Genomic DNA, 5,287 nt, shown 5'->3' with positions numbered 1-5,287 from the left:
ACTTGGCGGTGCCATCAGCTTGGGCGGTCTGCTCCCCTAGTCCTGCATGGCACAGGACTGAACTCCCTGCCCATGCTCCATGGTTCCAGTCTACTGGTCACGTCTAGCTCGTTCCTTGGCCAGCACACCCAGGTGGCCCCTCATAAGGGTTGTCTGTCTCAGTCTTACTTCTGCACAGGACCCTCAGTCCCAGGCAGGGTGATTCTAATCTCCAGCTTGCTACCAGTCCTAGGAGCCCATGCCCGGCACCAGACGGGTGGTCATCTCAGGCTTGCTTTTCCAGGGAATCATTCAGATGTTCACAGGTGGGAACACAGCATAGACAGCCGCTCTCCTCTCTGCCACCTACTGACACACATGTGACACAGCCGTCACACCTGCAACACCTCTAGGGGCAGATGTAATAATCATTTTAAAAGTTCAGTATACTAACTAACTGGAGAGCTAGTTTTACTGCTGCAAAAGAGTGATTAGATTCTGCATTTGCCTTGAATGCAGCCAAGGGGGCTCTCTGATGGGGCCACTTCATGTTGCAATTCTAGACCCTATCATTCAGTTCTTAGTAAATTATTTATTCATATGTTCCTTTTATTCATTTGCCATTGGCCACCACGTTCCAGTGTTTGAATCAGGTGCCAAAGTCTTGGCTTCTGCCTCCAATAAGCTACTCAGAGAGCTGCCTCCAGGAGACTTGGGGAGCTGTGCAACAGTGAAGTTCATTCACAGGAGCCTCTTTGCCCCTTTCTGCTTTCCCTGCAGCTGGATGCTAGCAACCCTCAGCTCTCAGCATTCCCAATCAAAGACATTAGAAAAGTCCTACCCTTGCTGGTGTGTGTGTGTGCATGTGTGTGTGTGTGTGTGTATGTGTGTGTGTGTGTGTGTGTATGTGTGTAATCTAACAGATTGAAAGTACTCCTCAAAAAAAGTACTATTTGCATTTATAAATAAATGATGTACTGCTTGCAAGATCACTCCCCATACAGAATTGGTGGCCATTTTTCTTTTTGATTCCTCTGTTATATTTCTTTATCCATGTTTCATATCTACACATATTTTTAAAGGTACAGAACCATAATGAGTTCTTATCTCTAATTAACAGAAATTATCAAACATTCAACAAATGTCAATTAAATTGCTACTGTTACTACTTCACATTCTCCTCTACTATAATTATATTTGTTCTTGTTTAAATATTATCCAGATATACACTTATTACTAAATCTGAGCTCAAATATTGATAGCAGTTATGTCAATGATTATCTGTGGAACTGTAGGTAATTTCTCTCTGGGTCCTTATTTCTTTCTGTTAAAGATACAGATACTATAAAGATACTATAATACTGTCTCTGTATTGCTACATACAGTAGCAATAAGTGCCTTGAACTGCTACACTGACATTCTAACTCCTAGTACCTCAGAGACTGCTTAGAGACAGAACTCTTAAATAATACAAGACCCTTCAGATGGCTGCTGATTCGTGATGACTAGTGTTCTAAGAACATGAGGTAAGGACTCATGTGTGTATAAAGACCATGCGAAGTGACAGCCAGCCACCAACCAACCAAGGAGAGAGAGTACCATCAGGAAAAAGCACATCTACAATACGTGCTCTTGAACTTCTGCACCCAAGACCTGTGAAAAAGTAAATTTCTAGTTTAAGCCATGCAATTTGTATTTTTCCCTTTTGTATTTTCAGTTTTATTGATTTCTACCAGTTTACACTCCATAAGCTGTGAATAATGATTCCTCTTTCTCCACAACCTTGTATTTGTTTTTTCTTTGCTTCTTTTAAATTTTTTAATTCACTTTACATTTTTGTTGTAGCCCCATCCCTCCTCCCCTCCCAGTCCCACCCTCCCTCACTATCCCTCTACCTTGCACTTTCTGAGGAAAAGGGGAGCTCCCTTTCCCAGCCAAGCCAGCTCATCAAGATGCATCAGGACTTCCGCTGTGGCCTGGCAAGGCAGTCCAGCCAGGGGGAAGTGATCATAAAGCTGGCAAGCGAGTATGTGCCTGATGCAGTCTCCAGGTCCCTTACTAGAGTACTTAAGCCTAAGCTGCTAATCTGCTATAACTTCATAGAGGGCCTAGGTCTAGTTTACACATGGTCCTTGGTTGATGCTTCAGTTTCAGTAAGCCCCTCCGGGCCCTGGTTAGTTGGCTCTGTTAGTCTTCTTGTGGAGCTCCTGTCACCTCCAGGTCCTTTTCCCTTTCCTCCCACTTTACCACAAGACGCCCTACCCATCGTGCAATGTTTGGCTGCCTCAGTATCTGTTTTAAGGCACTGATGGGTAGAGCCTAGGACGGCCACTTGGCAAATTGTTGCAAATGCTAACTGAGGCTCCTTTCTGTGAGGCCAATGAGGAATCAGCTTTTTCCCCCAAAGAAACTAAAACTATAAAACACCTTCTTCATGTAACAACATGAATTTTTAAAAATGCTTTGTCATACACTGGTTATCAGACAACATTGGCAAACTAAGACCTACAAGTAAGTCTTTCTGAGATTGCTTTGGAAGGCTAAGTCGTTAAGGCCAACCGTGAAAGGTACTAACTTAGTAATACATTTCCCTAGCAAACCATACTATATTAGAGTCTCTGAATCTTTGCTTGATCCACCTAGAAGGTGAAATTTAGCAAAGCCATGGAGTTCTCTTATATTTCAAGCCAGCAACTAAAGCAATGGAAAGTATCCAGGTACCACACACACCTGGGTGAGGTTCACATTCCCTGAAATAATGTAGAAACTGTATTTAGTTGTCTTTTCAAAAGCTCACCATTCCTCATTTCCTAGTGGTCCCACTGGCATCTGAATTTTGACAAGTGATTCCCCAGTTGTTATATGGAGTATCTACTACAGCCTTCTGAGCATTTCAATTCCCCTGATCTAACAAGCTGATAAACGTTAAATAAAGGTGAGAAAACTATCTTTAAGACAAAGGCTTATAAATCTAAAGGAATAGGAGAGTAGCCTGAGGAAAAGTTATGAGGGTGGTATTTTTCTTTTATTAACTGCTAGCAGGAAATGAGGCTTAAAGTATTGAAGAGACAATGAGGGAGAGAGGAAGAGAGAGCACAGAGATGGATTGTAGAAACAACACAGAGAGGTTAAAGGCTGCACTCTGAGAAACTGTTTTTAGTACTAGCTCTATTACAAGTGACAGAAACCAGTCATCCAACATCCCCTGTGGTCACTGGTCCATATATTAATTTCTGTCCTGCCTTAATGAGGAAGAACACAGTGTTCCTCACATCCATATTATAACCTTTGAATGACAAATTAAGGATTTGATGGTCATTCCCTAAACTATCCCTGGTCATCTTGGTTTCAGATCTTCCCCACATCATGACTCCCCATCCCTGGTGGCAAATGCTGTAAGGAACATCAGCGATGATGGGATAACTCAACAGTTTGCATCCTATTGTTATTGCATGCCACAGAAATACAGGAACGTTCCAAGGAAGGGTTTCAAAGAAAGACCCTTTGCATTAGGTCACTATGGTAACAAGACAGGCTCGGTTGACTGGTCATTTAATAACTTCCATAGCACTCGACTGCCTTCTAGTGAAATACTTCATTTCATTTGCCCATAATCCATCCCCTCTCCTGCCCATCACACCTTTAATAACCTCACATCACATCCTCATTAATCTTTCTCCCTCTACATCATAGAGCTTTATATTTTAATATTAGAGCCAGTCATCTTGTTAGCTTGATTTATTGTTTTCCTCTTTTGGAAAGTTCAAACTCTGTTTCTATGTACTATAAATAACAAAGCCTGGCTTGGATTGAATAACAAAGCTGTAATTCAGACTTGGGGCTTTGCTGCCATTCCTAAGGCTTCAGCCACACCCCTGGGGATGTGATGTCAGCAGAGGCTGGTGATTGAGTTACAGCCCTGCAGTCAATCAAGGCCTTATGCTATTCCAGGTATTTCCATAAGTGACAAGTTATTAATGCTTCAAAATGAAAGTCAGAAATACAGTAGATCACACGCTAGTTAATGAGGACAGTCATTTCTTTTTCCTGCTTAATTAGGTAGGAACCTTTATTATTATTATTATGATTATTATTATGATTATTTTTATAGAAACAAAATACAAGTGATAAATAAGAAAATTTGGACTATTCAAGCTTTATTAATTATGATGATTGTTACTATTACTTCAAATATTGCACAGCATTCTCTACAAGCCATACTAGCTTTTAGTGAACTAAAAAAAAAAAAGAACAAAGGGAGGGATAACAAGAAAAAAGAAAGAAAAGAAATTGGAAGGGAGAGAGGTAAGAAAGGAGGGGAAAGAGAGAAGAGGAGAAGGAAGGGGAAGAAGGGAGGAAGGAAGGTGGGAGGGAGGAGAGACAGAAGAAATGATGGGGAGATAGGGTAGATGTTATACTAAAGTTTTATTCAGCTCAATTCTAGAGACTGTTAAACGGCTATGGATATGAAAACTTGGAAAATGACAAAGTAGAAATCAAACAAATTCTGAGACTTAAGATATAAAAGTCAAGTGAAGACACATATCTTGATCATTCATGGCACATGAAAACAGATCGCAGGCTAGAAAATGCTAGAGTCCTCAAAAAAGACCCATTTTTGTTTTCTTAAACATTTGATTTTTTAGGACAACAGGCATTAGAAAACACTCAGAAATATGACCAATCTGCTGTATTTATAGTAAAAACTCACCTGAAAAACTGCCATTATTCTAGGCAGGGATGGGGGGGTCGTGGGTTCTTAATCGTAGCTTCTTTGACAATCTGATGAAAGCTGAGTGCCTTTGCCCTAGACAAAGGACAACACCAAAAAGCTCTCCTCTCTCTCTCTCTATCTATCTATCTATCTATCTATCTATCTATCTATCTATCTATCTCACTGCCTGTCTTTCTCTCAATATCTCTCTCTGTGTGTCTCTCTACCTGTCTTTTTCTCTCTCTCTATCAATTTCATATATTTCAAAAAATTCATGATGTCAGGATATGAACATTTGCCCAATGGAGTAAACTCTTTTAAAAAGCAAAAACCCTGCCCTCTATTTTCTACCGAGGGTATATCTCAGTTGGATAGGAGGAGTGAATGCAGGTGCTCTGTTATACAAAAGGTCAGGTACAGTCCACAGTACTACATTATGAAAAAACAGCTAGAAGAGAGATTTGAGATGTTTGAAATGTCAGATAATCACAACATGGTAATTGAACAGTATACTATGAAAAAGTGCATCAATAATCACAGCACACCCCACAAAAATGTACAATTATTAACTGTCGACAGAATCACCTAATACTT

General features: G+C 40.5%; 1 pseudogene; it reads right to left on the bottom strand.

Moving 5' to 3' along the window:
• Positions 1 to 274: 274 nt before the first annotated feature.
• LOC129672902 (small nucleolar RNA SNORA17) lies at positions 275 to 399 on the bottom strand (annotated as a pseudogene).
• Positions 400 to 5,287: the final 4,888 nt, after the last annotated feature.

Source organism: Psammomys obesus, unplaced genomic scaffold, assembly GCF_907164565.1.
Source record: "Psammomys obesus unplaced genomic scaffold, mPsaObe1.curated_primary_1811, whole genome shotgun sequence".
NCBI classification, from domain to species: domain Eukaryota; kingdom Metazoa; phylum Chordata; class Mammalia; order Rodentia; family Muridae; genus Psammomys; species Psammomys obesus.
Note: the sequence above shows the minus strand (reverse complement) of the source record. Positions and strands in the feature narration are given on the sequence as shown.